At 44.8% G+C, this 16,943-nt stretch overlaps 1 long non-coding RNA gene across 1 annotated transcript in view; it reads left to right on the top strand.

Moving 5' to 3' along the window:
* LOC113629929 (uncharacterized) overlaps window positions 1–3,520 on the top strand; it is a 46,916-nt gene extending 43,396 nt beyond the window's left edge. The window contains exon 3 of the long non-coding RNA XR_003436759.1: window positions 3,225–3,520. This is a non-coding gene — a long non-coding RNA (uncharacterized LOC113629929). The remainder of the gene's footprint in view (window positions 1–3,224) is intronic.
* Window positions 3,521–16,943: the final 13,423 nt, after the last annotated feature.

Raw genomic sequence — 16,943 nt, forward strand, 5'->3', positions numbered from 1 at the left:
GTCACTGTTTGAGTCTCAGAGTTCCTTTCTCTACCAAACTATTTCAAAATTTCCTCTCTGGAAGGGAGGAGGAACTACTGACTGAATTTATGGTGTAAATGATTTATCACATTTTTCGTTTTGTTTCCTGCTACAGCCCAGGAGAAAGCTAGGGGCCTGAACGTTAAGGAGAGAGCTGGGGATTGCTTCAGAGGGTGATCAGGAGAGAAGTTACCCTGACCTGACACAAGCTGACAAGGAAGTTCCTCACCATTTCAAAATGAGTCTTAAAAATTGCAAACAATGTATTTTTCCCCCCTAGGTATAAAGTGTAAGAAAAATTAAAAAGAGAGGGGGGAACTATAGATTCAAAGAGATTTAAGAGATATAGGGTGTTCCCTAGTGGTCCAGTGGTTAGAATTCTGTGCTTTCACTGCTGTGGCCCCGGGTTCGATCCCTGGTCAGGGAACTAAGACCCAGCATGCCGTGCAGCATGGCCAAAAAAAAAAACTAGATATATTAACCAATTGTTTGTACTCTCAACTCTAACTGTTAAAAAGTATGAGACATTAGGGGAAATCTGAACAAGGACTGGCTAATTAAGGATAGATAGTAAGGGATTCTTGCTAATTATCGTAGGTGTGATAACGGGGTATTTTTGTTATGCTTAAAGAAAGAGTCCTTATCTTTTGGAAATAAATACTGAAATATGTGTAGATGAAATTACATGGTATTTGGGATGTGATTCAAAGGAGTCCAACAGGGGCTTCCCTGGTGGCGCAGTGATTGAGAGTCTGCCTGCCAATGCAAGGGACATGGGTTCGTGTCCCGGTCCGGGAAGATCCCACATGCTGCGGAGTGGCTAGGCCAGTGAGCCATGGCCGCTGAGCCTGCGTGTCCGGAGCCTGTGCTCTGCACTGGGAGAGGGCACAACGGTGAGAAGCCCGCGTACCGCAAAAAAAAAAAAAGGAGTCCAACAAGAGAGGGGAAGAGAAATAGAAAAACAGAGGTTATGAGTTTTTGATTGTTGTGGCTGGATTATGGGAACAGGGATATTCATTGTCCTATTCTCCCTGTGTTTGTATATATTTTCCATTATAAAAAGTTAAATAAAGTTGAAAGCAACTTAAATCTTTATTGGTGGGGAATGAGATAAATTATGGTGTCTCCATTCAATAAAATTCTGTGTAGTTATTAAAAAGAATAGTAGCATTCACTTGTACAACACTACCTTTGGATCAGGCCCCCACCAAAACACAAAAAATGCACTGGAGTTTGTGTTGAATAATCCCATTTTTGGAAGCTAAAAAAATAGTGTATACACTGTTGTGCATCGCTAGGTGGAAACGTAAAATGGCTCAGCCGCTGTGGAAAACAGTTTGGCAGCTCCTCAAAAAGTTAAACATAGAATTGCCATAGGACCCAGCAATTCCACTCCCAGGTATATACCCAAAAGAATTGAAGATAGGACTCAAGCAAATACTTGTACACAAATGCTCAGAGCAGCACTAGTCACCATAGCAAAGGTGGTGTGATTGTTTATTTTATGTGTCATCACGGCTGGGCCACGGTGCCCAGATATATGTGGTCAAACATTATGCTGGATGTTTTTCTGAAGGTGTCTATTGGAAGAGGTTAACATTTTTTTAACATCTTTATTGGAGTATAATTGCTTTACAATGGGGTGTTAGTTTTTTGCTTTATAACAAAGTGAATCAGCTATACATATACATATATCCCCATATCTCCTTCCTCTTGCGTCTCCCTCCCACCCCTCCAGGTGGTCACAGAGCACTGAGCTGATCTCCCTGTGCTGTGCGGCTGCTTCCCACTAGCTAGCTAGTTTACACTGAGATTAACATTTAAATTGGTGGACTTTGAGTAAAGCAGAGTGCCCTCTATAATGTGGGTGGGCCTCTTCCTGTAAGCTGAAAGCTTTACTAGAACGAAGACTGACCTCCCCCAAGCAAGAAGGAATTCTGCCTGCAGATGACTTTTGGACTTGACCTCAACATTGGCTCTTCCCTGGGTCTCCAGCCTGCCAGTCTACCGTGCCGACTTACCAGTCTTCATGGTTGCATAAGCCAATTCCTTAAAATTAATCTCTCTCTGTATATATATATATATACACCCTATTGGCTCTGTTTCTCTGAAGAACCCTGAATAATACAGGTAGAAACAATTCAAGTGTTCATCAACACATGAACAGATAAACAAATTGTGGTATCAACACACAGTGAAGTATTATTATTCCATCATAAAAAGGAATGAAGTTCTGATTCATGTTACAGAGTCCATGAACCTCAAAAACATTCTAAGTGAAAGAAGCCAGACATAAGAGGTAATGTATTATTCCATTTATATGAAACATTCAGAATATATAAATCATAGAGACAGAAAGTGGATTAGTATTTTCCAAAGACTGGAGATAGGGGAGAATAGGCAATGACTGCTTAATGGGTACAGGGTTTGTTTTGGGGGTGAAAAAATGTTGGAACTAGATAGAAGTGGTGTTTGAACAACAATGTATTATGCCACTGAATTGTACTTTTTTTTTGGCCACGCTGTGTGGTATGGGGGATCTTAGTTCCCTGACCAGGTATTGAACCTGTGCCCCTTGCAGTGGAAGTGTGGAGTCTTCACCACTGGACCGCCATGGAATCCCTGAATTGTACACTTTAAATGGTTACTTTATGTGAACTGCAACTCAGTAAAAAACATGTATATGCATTTTAGAAATCTGGAAGATAAGAATATGTGCTGTGGAGTTAGGCTGCCTGGGTTTAAAGTTAATTCTTTCACTTATTGGCTGCAAGATCTTTAGGCAAGCTACTTTCCTCTTTAAGTTTCAATTTCCTCACGTGTCAAATGGAAATGATATTACCCATGTTATTCTAATATGAAGGCAAAATTGTAATAGGGAAGAACTTCTGCATTTTATTACAAGTTAATCACTAAAGGGATTTTGCCTATAAATTTAAATTATGCATAATGGCCCATCTCTGGGAACCCTGCCTCCTATGCAACGAGCATTAAGCTAAAATACATTGGTTTAAGATGTAGAGAACAAAGGTATGGACGCCAAGGGGGGAAATTGGTGGGGTGCGGGGGGGGGGAGCGCGGGGTGGTGGTGGTTGTGGTGGTGGTATGAACTGGGAGATTGGGATTGACATATATCTGTTAATATGTATAAAATGGTTAACTAATAAGAAAAAAATAAAATAAAATAAAACACATTGGTTTAGCTCACAGGAAACCTCCTGACCAGGCTCACCTATGAATGGCTGCAGGAAGAAAGAAATTAACACATCCCCTCCCAAGTCTGACCGGAACCAGGACTTTACTCCCTCCGCTTTTAGTATAAAAGAAGCATGAATTCTAACTCAGGGAAGATGGTTCCTTGGGACTTTAGTCCACCATCTTCTCGGTCTGCTGGCTTTCCAAATAAAGTCGCTATTCTCTGCCCCAACAATTCATCTCTCAATTTATTGGCCTGTTGTGCAGTGAGCAGTACGAGCTTGAACTGAGTAACAAAAATGAGTTAATCGGACTTCCCTCGTGGCGCAGTGGTTGAGAGTCGCCTGCCAATGCAGGGGACACGGGTTCGAGCCCTGGTCCGGGAAGATCCCGCGTGCCACGGAGCAACTAAGCCCGTGCGCCACAACTACTGAGCCTGCGCTCTAGAGCCCACGAGCCACAGCTACTGAGCCTGCGTGCCTAGAGCCCGTGCTCCGCAACAAGAGAAGCCACCGCAGTGAGAAGCCCGCGCGCCGCAACTAGGGAAAGCCCGCGCGCAGCACTGAAGACCGAACGCAGCCAAAACTAAATAAATAAATAAACAAATAAAATTAAAAAGAAAAAAAAATGAGTTAATCTATGTAAAGTGCTTAGAGCAGTATACAACATAGAGTAAATGCTATATATGTCTTAGTTAATATTCCTATTAATATCATTATATGTACCAAATTGTTAATAGCACTCTGGAGATGGGGAAAATTTGGTTTTTTTACTGTACACACTATGAATGTTTTGTAATATTTTTGTAATAAAAGAGAGGTACACTTAAATGTATTGTAATATAGCTCTCAGAATGTCAGGGGGCTGGGACTTCCCTGGTGGTACAATGGTTAAGACTCCAAGTTCCCAATGCAGGGGGCCCAGGTTCGATCCCTGGTCAGGGAACTAGATCCTACATGCATGCTGCAACTAAGGAGCCTGCCTGCTGCAAATAAGACCCGGTGCAACCAAATAAATAAATATTAAAAAAAAAAAAAGAATGTCAGGGGTCTTTGCGCCCCTTATACGAGGGCTAGACAAAGACGGGTTTCACTGTAAACCTGACCAAGTTCCTGCCCCATCATGATCAAATTGTATCATCTTTGTAAATTAATCCTCCTCTATATTGAATATTTATGGGCCTCTTTTGGCAGAACTTGTGTCCCTTGTTAGTCCTGTGTTGCAGGAAGGGCAGGAAGGGCCAATGACCTTATGAAACATCAAATTTTTGGAGAAGCAGAACAGGTTGCTTTTCATTAACCTCTGTCATGTCTGCTCCTTCCCTATCATCTCAGTCCCCCCATCCTTCTTCCTTTGAGCAGGGCTTCTGGGATCAAGAGCTTGGATGATGGGGTAGTTCTATGCTGTTTGGGTCTTCCCAGCATCTACGTGCCCTCCTTTTGGCATTGGCACCTGGATTTCCTTTGCTGACTGATCCATCCCCGAGGTTTGACCATCTCTGAGGTTTGGGAGGATCTGGCTCTAGGAATGGACATCTGGCAGATCAGATCGTTTCATCCCTGTGGCCACTGTGACTGGGTCAGGTGGGCACAGGACTCAAGGGACTGATGACTCCATTTGGGTTGCTCTAACAAAATACCATGGACTGGGTGGCTTATAAACAACAGGTTATTTCTGTGATTATTTCTCACAGTTCTGGAGGCTGGGACATCCAAGATCAAGGTGCCAGCAGAATCACTAGTGAGTGGCCACTTCCTGTCGTCTGCTCTCTGCGTCCTCACCTGGCAGAAGGGAAGGGAGCTCTCCGGAGCCTCTTTTGTTTTATTTTATCTGAGGCATCAGTGGTTTAATGGATGGGGGAGCTTACATGTCTGAAGCAAGTTCCTGGAGCGATGCCCCACCACGTGCAGCACACGGCAGGCAGGACTTGGTGGCAGTCTTCACTCTCAAGGGGAAGGGGAGATGACAAATTATAGGGGAATTGACGTCAGGTGGGCTCATTTGCTACCAGGGAAACCAGTGGAGGGGTACGCCCTTCACTGCCCCTTTGATAAGCTGTCACTATCTGGGACCTGGGGCAAGTACCGAGGAAGGTCAGTCATGTGAGTAGGCTGTAGGTGAAGCAGGCCCTTGTCGGGGTCTCTTTTATAAGGGCACTAATCCCATCATGAAGGCACCACGTTCATGACCTAATCAGCTTCCAAGGGCCCCACCTCTTAATACTATCATATTGGGAGTTAGGATTTCAACGTACAGTTTTGGGGGGGACACAAACATTTGATCTATGGCAGATACCAACCTGAGTTGTTTGCTAGAACCACTGGAAAAGATAGTCTTTCTTCTGGGATTGCTAAACTAGTAGTAAATTTGGGAAGTATTTGGAGAGTATGACAAAAGCTTAGGGAAGAAGACAAAACATGAAAAGAGATAGTTTCTTTTTTTTTTTTTTTTTTGTTGCCGGACGCGCAGGCTCAGCGGCCATGGCTCACGGGCCCAGCCGCTCCGCGGCATGTGGGATCTTCCCGGACCGGGGCACGAACCTGTGTCCCCCGCATCGGCAGGCAGACTCTCAGCCACTGCGCCACCAGGGAAGCCCCGAGATAGTTTCTTTTTTAAAGACTTTTTTTTTTTTTAAATTTTTGGCCCCGCTGCCCAGCATGTGGGGTCATAGTTTCCCGACCAGGGTTCGAACCTGTGCCCCCTGAATTGGAAGTGCAGAGTCCTAATCACTGGACTGCCAGGGAAGTCCCCTAAAAAACTTTTAAATCTGAAATAATTTCAAACTTACAGAAAAGCTACAAGAATAGTACAAAGTAACTCCCCTATGTGTACCCAGAATTATCAAGCATAAGCACTTTTCACTTTTGCTTTATAATATTCTGAGAGAAGTAGATTTAAAAAAAAATTGTATTGAAGTATAGTTGATTTACAATGTCATGTTCATTTCTGCTGTACAGCAAAGTGACTCAGTTATACATACATATATTATTTTTCATATTATTTTCCATTCTGGTTTATCACAGGATATTGAGTATTGTTCCCTGTGCTATAGAGTAGGACCTTGTTGTTTATCCATCCTGTATATGCTAGTTTGCATCTGCTAATCCCAGGCTCCCAATCCTTTGAGAGATATAGATTCTTTTTTTTTTTTTTAATATATTTATTTATTTATTTATGGCTGTGTTGGGTGTTCGTTGCTGCATGCAGGCTTTTCTCTAGTTGCGGTGAGCGGGGGCTACTCTTCGTTGCGGTGCCTGGGCTTCTCATTGTGGTGGATTCTCTTGTTGCGGAGCATGGGCTCTAGGCGCGCAGGCTTCAGTAGTTGTGGCACGTGGGCTCAGTAGTTGTGGCTCGCGGGCTCTAAAGCGCAGGCTCAGTAGCTACTCTGAGGCATGTGGGATCTTCTTGGGCCAGGGCTCGAACCCGTGTCCCCTGCATTGGCTGGCGGATTCTTAACCACTGCGCCACCAGGGAAGCCCCTGAGAGAGGTAGATTCTTGAGTATGTTATTTTATCTCTAGAATCCAGCTATCCCTGAAACTGGAATCCAATCCTGGATTCTTAAAATTTTTTCATTAAAAAAAATTTTTTTTTCCTCTAGCTCTCTGTCTCTCTGCACTGGGAGCAGCTCTCCTGCCACAGCTCTTCATCCCCTGAAAATGTACATTTGCACGTTTGCCTCCACCTCCTTCTAGGTCAGGAGAACCTCTAAGCTACTGAGCCCGTCGCTGTCTGCAGTGGTGCTGAAATGAACAGAGACGCTGACAGATGAGAGCCTCAGCAGCTTGGCAGCCCCATGTCCCCTGACGTTGCTTACTCTTAGCAGCAGCTTCCAAAACAGTGCCCCCCAGCTTTCTTTTTTAGCTTTTTATTTTATGTTGGAGCATAGTTGATTAACAATGTTGTGTTAGTTTCAGGTGTATGGCAAAGTGATTCTGTTATTGTTTTTTTTTTTTGGCAAAGATGGTACAAGAATCCCCATTTACTCTTTTATTTATTTTGATTTTTGGCTGCACAGCATGGCACGTGGGATCTAAATTCCCTGACCAGGGATTGAACCCGTGGCCCCTACAGTGGAAGCACAGAGTCTTAACCACTGGACCGCCAGGGAAATCCCCGATTCAGTTATCCATATACATTGCGGTGCCATTTCAAGGGACATCAACACAGCAGCCAAGTTCGTTGGACCTGAGGCTGTCACAGTAGGTGGCTGGCTCTGGGGCTGGAATCAGGACTGTGTTTGGGAGCCTCATCATTGGTTATGCCAGGAACTCTTCTCAGAAGCAACAGCTCTTCTACACCATTCTGGCCTTTGCCCTCTCAGAGGCGATGGGGACCTTTTGCCTGATGGTGGCCTTTCTCATCCTCTTTACCTTGTGAAGGAGCTGTCTCCACCTCTTATAGTTCTTTCTCCTGTGTTTCTCTGCCCTGTATGTTCCTTTTCCTATACCTCCCCAGGCAGCCTAGGGAGATTGGTTGGCTCAGGGTTTGACAGACAAATAGAGAACACAGAGAAAAGACAAATACTGTATTAATTTAAAAATATGGTTTTTTCTAAACCAGTTTAAACATCAAAGATCCAAGCAAAAGTTACCATCTTGCCCTTGAGAAAATAATTCTCAAAGGCTATCCATCCTTCAAGAGAGAAAGGTGACAAATACAAGCTCTCTTTTCAGAAAAGAATAAATGTTTTCAATTTAGACCAGAGCTAACAGATGAAAAATGTATTAGTTTTGAAGATAGTTCATGTAGCTTGGGCATAAACTGAGCCCGGTTCACTGGTCAGTTCTCGTCCATGTGTGTCTCGATCCACTGGTATGTTGAAATCATTTTCTATTTCTTATTTATTTACTTTTTTTGGCCACACCACACGAGTTGTGGGATCTTAGTTCCCCGACCAGGGATTGAACCCGTGCCCCCTGCAGAGAACGCGGGGAGTCCTAACCACTGGACCACCAGGGAATTCCCTGAATTCAGTTTCCTGTATGGCATGTGTCTGGTCATTTATTGCTAATATGGAAGTATTAGAGTTTAAAGTTTTATTTACTTAAGCAGATGAGACAGATTGAAGGTTAGTCCTATGTTTCTCTTTGGACTGGGCCTTGTTCTAAGAGCACCAAAATGCCTTCTTGAGGGGGAAAGAAAGGAATCAAACAACAACCCATTTAATCTACCATAGTCCATGGCCACCTACCTTATGTGGGTATTGTAATTAGTTGCGAAAATCACAAATTATTATAATGATTTACATCCTTGCAGTCATTTGGAAATGTCATCAAAATGTAGATTTGTTTATGAGATTGTGCTCTGCAAGGGCATAAAATCCATTGGGTATATCACAGTGGGGGGGAAATGTTAGGAAACATTGGGTAGAATAGGTCTTAACAAACCCCTGTAAGGGCTGCACTAGCCCTAACCCTATGTGTCCATCAGAACTAATTTGAAAATGACATTCCAGTTCAAACCGGCCTGAGCAAAAATGGGAATGTGTTGACTTTTATCCAGAAAAGTTGAGGGTTAAGGCTGACCTCAGATGTGGCTGGAATCAGGGGTCAAACATTCTCTATCTCTCAAATCTGCTCTCCATATTGACTTTATTCCCAAACCACAGTGGGGTGAGACTTCCCTGGTGGTCCAGTGGTTAAGACGCTGTGCTCCCAACGCAGGGGGCCTGGGTTCGATCCATGACCAGGGAACTAAGACCCGATGCAGCCAAATAAAAAAATAAGTAAACAAACAAAAAACAAACAAACAAAAAACCCCACATGGTGGCAAGATCGCTTCCGGCAGCTCTAGCGTGAATCCTCTGAGACTCAAGTCCCAGTGGGAAAGAGAGAGCCTCTTTTCTAGAAGCTCCTTCAAAAGTGTGCTGGGATTCACTCTGATCGATCTACCCTTGAATCAATTAATCGCTGTTACCAGCAGGGCACCATGTGCTGATTGCCTTAGACCTGGGTCACAGGCTCCAACTCTGAATGGGGGGGTTGTGACGGTTCGACTGACCACATGGGTCGAGTGTGGGGAGGAGATGAACACTTCCAAACCAGGATGGACCTTTTACAGAGAGGAGATGCTGGAAAGACAGTCAACAAATACCCGCTCTGCCCCAAGTGCCCATCTTGAAGATGCCCAGAAAGAACCAGATGAAAGAAAATGTCTGGCTAAGGTCCAAGCCAGCCCCAAGCGTGGAAAAATAAAACCCATGATTTCCTGAGAAAATAGATGATGTTATGACAAAGCATCAGGTGTGGTAAGAAGTCACTTCGCATTCAGGGAGCCCAGGGCAAACGCTTTCATTCTCTTTGACAGAAGTATTCTTGAGGCAGGAGATAGATGGGCCCCAGGTTAGATATTTACAACTGGCCTCCTGCTTACTTTTCATGAGGCAGAAAAAAGTGGGCTTCACGCCGGATACTTACAACTAGACTTCCGTTTGCATTTTCTGAGACAATTTAGCCAGGGGGGACAACACATGATGATTGGTGAGAAGGAAGACAAAAGACCCTGTAAAACTGCCCCTTTATAAAGGATTTAAACTTCCCCAAAGGGCACATCTCTCTCCGAGTTCGCCTGTACATCTGTCTTTCCGTGTGTACTTTGCTTTTCCAATAAACTTCTTTTCTCTTTACCTTCTGCCTCCTTGCCTGAATTCATTCTTGACAAGGCAGGCAAGAACTAGGGATCCAGGTGCTAGCTGCTGGCCCCTGTGGTCTAGTGGTTAGGACCCCCGGCCCAGGAACTAAGATCTTGCTTCCAGCTACTGCTCGCTGTTGCTTGACGCAAGCTGCTACTTACTGCTGTGTGCGCCCAAAATCATTCTCAGAAAGTGAGTGACAACATGCTCCTTCCTCTATGCTTCATCTGAATGACAGGTCTCACATCACTTCCCCATTGTCTCTCAGCCGGGTCTCAACCTTTGTCTCCTTCCTTCACACATGCTTTGCTTGACAATGGGTTCCCCCCTTGTGTTAAAGGAAATGATACCAACCAGGGTTCTTGGCTTTCCCCAATCAATAGAAATTGATCAGAGGCCACACAAGAAATTCAGCCAAGTTTTTACTGGGGCTCCTGCAGCAGGGGGAAGCGGGAACAATGAACAGTTTCCCTTGTTTGCTCACTCCCCGAGTGGGAGATGAGCTTGTTTCTTATATGGGGTGAGGGTAGGTGTGTGTCCAGGGGTCTGGCTGGAGGGGTGGCTGAGGTTTTTTGCCCACCCCTTAGGTGGTGCTGAGGGCAGGGGGCATGTGCAGTGCCCTGCTTTGGCTCCCGGACACGCTGTTTCTGCTCCCAGCTCTTCAGAAGTGGCAGTTGGGATTTTTTGGGGTCTTTTTGTATCTTTTGTCCAGAATTTGCCCCAACTGTGCATACATGCAGTTATTTTTTAGTCCCTTATAGTTTCTTTTTTTTAATGAGCACATTTTTTTAGAGAGCTTGTTTTATTTAAAAAAATTTATTATTTATTTATTTGGCTGCATTGGGTCTAAGTTGCTGTGTGCATACTTTCTCTAGTTGTGGCGAGCGGGGGCTACTCTTTGTTGCGGTGCGTGGGCTTCTCATTGCGGTGGCTTCTCTTGTCGTGGAGCACGGGCTCTAGTTGCTCCACGGCATGTGGGATCTTCCCAGACCAGGGCTCGAGCCCATGTCCCCTGCATTGGCAGGTGGATTCTTAACCACTGCACCACCAGGGAAGTCCCTCCCTTATAGTTTCTTCCGTATTTTGTTGCTGGAGGAGAGGTTTGTCCAGGTGCAAGCACTGCAGCACTGCAGCAAAGAGTCCCAGGTCCCAGGCCTGTCTCCGAAATACCTGGCTTCCTGATAGTATCATTTAGGAATGCATTGTGTAGTATTGATATAATAGAAAACCCTAGTGTATTAGTTTAAACAGTCTGGGGGTGGGGGGGGCAGGGGTAGGGATGGGGAGTGTTTGTCTTTCACAATAGGAAGCTCTGGAAGGAGGACAGTCAAGAGCTGATATGGTCAGTCAACAATGCTCTCCAGAACACAGGCTATATATGTTTCTAGTCCAAGGTTCTTAGCATATGCACCTGCATTCTCAGGCTTGCAAGATGGCTTATGTTCATGTTTCAGTTGGAAAGAAGACAGAAAAGTCAAGGATTTTTTTGTTTTTTTTCCTTTTGTTTTAAAATGAGGCCTTGCTTTTTTATTTGAGAAGTGTTAAGTGATTTTTTTTTTTTTTAAATAGGGAATTTCCTGGCAGTCCAGCGGTCAGGACTTGCACTTTCATTGGGGGCCTGGGTACAATCCCTGCTTGGGGAGCTAAGATCCTGTAAGCTGCGTGGTGTGGAAAAAAAAAAAAGCATGACTCTAATCCAATTATAAATAAACATGTGTCAAAGGCTTTATTTCACTTCTTAATTAATAAGGGAATTAGTAGATGTGAAAACCAATTCAAAGGAGAATTTTAAAAAGCATACACACAGGGCCTTCCCTGGTGGCGCAGTGGTTGAGAGTCCGCCTGCAGATGCAGGGGACATGGGTTCGTGCCCCGGTCCGGGAAGATCCCACATGCCGCGGAGCGGCTGGGCCCGTGAGCCATGGCCGCTGAGCCTGCGCATCCGGAGCCTGTGCTCCGCAACGGGAGAGGCCACAACAGTGAGAGGTCCGCGTACCGCAAAAAAAACAAAAAACAAAAAAAAACCCCACACACATAGGCAGTCATATACACATACATAAGCAATCAGAAATGTTGAAATGGGGACTTCCCTGGTGGTGCAGTGGTTAAGAATCCACCTGCCAATGCAGGGGACATGGGTTCATAGTCCTGGTCCGGGAAGATCCCATATGCAGTGGAGTAACTAAGACCGTGCACCACAACTACTGAGCGCTCTAGAGGCCGTGAGCCTAGAGCCCGTGCTCTGCAACAAGAGAAGCCACCACAATGAGAAGAAGCCTGCGCATCACAACGAAGACCCAACACAGCCACAAATAAATAAATTTTAAAAAAGAAAAAAAGAAATGCTGAAATGAATTTACAAATAGATGGAAAACTAGTCAACAGAGAAATAATCAGTTACAGCTCCACCAGACACAAGTTATTTGCATCTCTATGGACAAGAGCAAACTGCATTACTATCGGTTTTCTACAACTTACAAAATTGTAAAATAGCTCAAAGACAATGAAAGATAACACTAAACAGAATGATAAATAGGACACCCAATATTCTTTTTTGTCCATTTAAAAATCTTTCACAATGTTTCCCTAGAGAAGGGATGCCCTATCTCAGCATCCACCTGCATCTCATTGATCAGAACTGCATCACATAGCCTCCTTCACTGTATGCGAGGTTGGGAAATCAAGTATCTTTAGCTGGACACACTGCTATCTCAAGCAAAACAGGATTCTGTTAGTAAGGAAGTCTGCCTCACCTATACACCCACTTGATGTGTTAAGGGCGCTAGTTTTTTTGGCTGCGTTGGGTTTTTCTTGCTGTGCGCAAGCTTTCTCTAGTTACGGCGAGCGGGTGCTACTCTTTGTTGCAGTGCGCGGGCTTCTCATCGCGGTGGCTTCTCTTGTCGCAGAGCGCAGGCTCTAAGCGCGCGGGCTTCAGTAGTTGTGGCACGTGGGCTCTAGAGCACAGGCTCAGTAGTTGTGGCACACTGGCTTAGTTGCTCTGCGGCATGTGAGAACTTCCCGGACCAGGGCTCGAACCTGTGTCCCCTGCATTGGCAGGCGGATTCTTAACCACTGCGCCACCAGGGAAGTCCCTAGGGCAGTAGATTTTAAACTAATTTTTAGCACATGTATGAGGATGGCTGGAGTAAACATCTGTTGGTTTTGATACTTCAGCATCATTCCCTCTTCTGGTTATAGTGCCTCAAATTTCCTTTGGAATGTACCCCGTCTCCACTCTCCAAACCCAGCTCCAAAAATGGACACTTAACTCAGGGCTTGTCTAGTTATGGTGATTGATTTAGGAATGGACACGATTGGAAACAAGCCAATCAGATTCAACTTTTGGACTTTCATTGGAACAAAACTGTAACTTACTCTAGAAAAATAGTAATACTTAAGCCTGAAAGGTCTTTAGTCAATTTCCTGACAGTCCTAGGTCCTCAACTGGATTCCTGTATTCTTTGCAATAATTCCACTGCCTCTCGGGGTCTGTGGCTTCCTGATGAGAAACACTGTTATGTTTATTTAATGGGTCGTTCCTCCTTTTAGTACCTGATTGCTGACAGGTTGTGACGTGTGTGCTAGCGTGACCTGGAAGTGGAGCTCTGGGTTTGAATGCCAGCAATGTCAGGCAGAGTCCACTGAGGAAATCAGAACCCCATCTAAGTATTTAAAGCAGAGGAGAATTTCATTCAGGGGATTGGTAACACAGGGAATGGAACTGTTGAAAAGCTAAACAGAGGTGGTGAGGCAACTTGGAGATTAGCAGTAGCAAGAAGCCATCAGTCACCACTGGTAGGCTAGAGACTAGATCCAGGGAGGGCACTATGTTACAGGAGCCCAGGGACTGGGATCCCTAAACAATGCAGGGGGACAACCAGCTAGCTACTGCTAGAGAGGCTGCTCAAAGGGGTGGGGGTGGTCTCACTGCTGTTTCCCATTGGCTTAACCTAGATGGAAGCTCAGGAACAGGAAAGCCTGGGCATTCACTCATAGGGACCACCACCCCCTTCCGTACAAAGCAGGGCAGGAGAAGGGTGAGGAAAAGAACTGAGGACACTGGGTCTACTCCACAGGACTGGCCACTCATCCATATTTCATCACATCTAAGATGCCGTTGGTTGTAAGATGCAGCATTATTTTATGCATCACTGAGAGAGAAGAATGCTGCCAAATTAAACTGTGCCCGATGCTAAGACTCCATCCATTGCAAAGCAACTTCATATTGTAACAGGGAAGAGCCAAATCTGACTACGTGTTGGACCTGTTTCTTTTACTTTAACCTTTGCTTTCCGCTGCTTTTGTTCACTAAAAGGATACTGTCTATACACAATGGGCTGCCTCAGGAAACCCTGCCCCTTTGCATGAATGTTAAACCAAAGAGCTTTTGTTCAGGGAAATATCCGGCCCAGGTCCACCTGTGGATGGCTGCAAAGAAAGAAGAAATGAACACTGTCCCTTCTCAGGCTGGCCATTGCGGGGGACATTTGCAAATCTTATGTCCTTTTCATTTTACTTCCTCATCTCCTCCCCCCTCTCTGTTCTATAAAATAAACTGGCATCCAAGCCCCAATAAGACAGTTATTTTGAGACAGTAGTCTGCTGTCTTCTCGGTCTGCCAAAGTCGTATTCCCTGCCTCAACACCTCCGATTTATTGGCCTGTCGTGTGGCGAGTGGGGCGAGCTTGGACTCAGTGACAATATGAGAGATGTGAAAATGTGAAAAATGTGTGTCTTAAGATCAATAACATGCTATTAGCTGTGTGATCTTACGAACAGGTGAACTTAATTCATCCCACCTTTGAGCTTCCATTTTACCATCCCCCTGGGAATTACAGACAATCCTTACTTTGTAGGGATTTTGTAACTAAGACCGGTAAGTTCAGTGAGATTGGGGGTTTTGTCTCTTGTTCACTGTACTCCCCAGTGCCTAGCACAGTGCGTGGCACATAGTAAGAACCCAAGAAAGTTTTGTGAAATGAATCCACCTGGACTCTATCCCCAAATGAGCAGGTTCTTGACACATAGTGGGAGGTGAGTATCCATAAATGGAAGATATTATTACTGGAATCAGATAGGCTCTGGAAGATCTTCTTTCACGAATGTCATTTAGAATTGACTCTTTTTTGTGAGAGGGGGGAAACCCCCTTTTACTTAAGAAAGATGTTGACTTAAAAAAATGCACGACGTGCGAGTTGCGAGTTAAGTTTTATTTGGGACAAAATGAGGACTTTAGCCCGAGAGACAGCGTTTCAGATAGCTCTGAGAAACTGCTCGAGAAGGTAAGGGGGGGAGCCAGGTTATACAGAAGTTTTGTAACAAAGGGCAGGTAGTTTGAACATCAAAAGATTATTGTTAATTAAAGAAAACCAGATATGTCAAGTTTAGGAATTTAGCGCTTTTCTCTGTATGGGAAGATGCAAGAGTCTGGGCTCACTGAAATCATTCCTTTGGTATGCACCTCAGCTATCTGGGGCCAGTATCCTGCGTTTTCACATCCTGAGTTTCCTCAGGGCTCACCTAGGGAGTGGCTGCAGTCTGATGGCCGCTAGACAGCAGGTAGGCAGGTGTTCTTTTGCTTCCTGAGTTCCCTCAGGGTTCACCAGCTCACCGTCTGGTGGTGGCTGCAATCGCTGATGACTGTGACAGCCTTTCTTTACTGATGTGACAGGCAATATTCCATTTATCATCAGGTTTTCACACATGGTGTGTCTTAGTTTTGCTTCCATTTAGTTGTTTCATTTTGGGAAAAACCCTTCATATCCATCCTCAGCCTGAGTCCCATTTGTGAAATGGGAATAACACTACAACACTTGTAGAGCTATGAGAGTTAGGGAAACGGTGACCAAAAAGAGCTTTGTAGATGGTGGAGATTGTTCTTTTCTATTTTGCTTTATCCTCCACTCATATCTGCCTCATTCCCCTTCTTCTTTTGCAAACTTCTCTGCCACCACCACTACCACCCTTAAATTTCCTGCTCAAAACTGCACACGAAGCCATCCGGCATAATCTGCACCGGAGACTGTGGCCTCTTCTCTTTAGTCTTTGATAAATGGAATATTTAAACAAAGGCTGTCACATTCATCAGCGATTGCAGCCACCACCAGACGGTGAGCTGGTGAACCCTGAGGGAACTCAGGAAGCAAAAGAACACCTGCCTACCTGCTGTCTAGCGGCCATCAGACTGCAGCCACTCCCTAGGTGAGCCCTGAGGAAACTCAGGATGTGAAAACACAGGATACTGGCCCCAGATAGCTGAGGTGCATATCAAAGGAATGATTTCAGTGAGCCCAGACTCTTGCATCTTCCCATACAGAGAAAAGCGCTAAATTCCTAAACTTGACATATCTGGTTTTCTTTTTTTTTTTTTTAACATCTTTATTGGGGTATAATTGCTTTACAATGGTGTGTTAGTTTCTGCTTTATAACAAAGTGAATCAGTCATACATAAACACGTGTTCCCATATGTCCTCCCTCTTGCGTCTCCCTCCCTCCCACCCTCCCCATGGTTTTCTTTAATTAACAATATCTTCTGATGTTCAGACTACCTGCCCTTGGTTGTAAAACTCCTATATATGCTGGCTTGCCCCCTTTCCTCCTTGCAGCAGTTCTCTCAGGGTTACTTGAGATGATGCCTCCCGGGCTTGAAGTCCTAAAAATTCCTGCCGAATAAAACATAAATCTCAACTTTTAGGTTGTGCATAGTTTTTCAGTCAACACTCACATGGGAGAGATTAATTCCAATTTACAACACATGTAAAGATCGATAAACACTAGGAAGCTGTGAAAACAGTTGTTAGGGTGGTGAGACTGTGGGGCGATGAGAAAAATGAAAATTGCGTTGATATTGTCTTTTTAAAAAGAATTCCGCCAATGTAGGGTACTGTGTTGAAATGAAACCAAACGCCTTTTCCAGCTGCAATCTCCCCGTGAAGGAAAGACTTATCCAACAAGCTGGAGGTTAGTCAAGTCTCCAGGATGCACCCCAGACCCCGGGGGCCGCGTTCTCCGAGTCAAAATAATGAGTCACCGCTGATTTACATGCATGTCTCCGCTCTCTAAACAGCGTCCCCTTCCGGGCGCCGACCACGGAC

The sequence above is a fragment of the Aethalodelphis obliquidens genome, unplaced genomic scaffold (assembly GCF_003676395.1).
Source record: "Aethalodelphis obliquidens isolate GAN/ISIS:26980383/991018 unplaced genomic scaffold, ASM367639v1 scaffold28, whole genome shotgun sequence".
Lineage (NCBI taxonomy): Eukaryota > Metazoa > Chordata > Mammalia > Artiodactyla > Delphinidae > Aethalodelphis > Aethalodelphis obliquidens.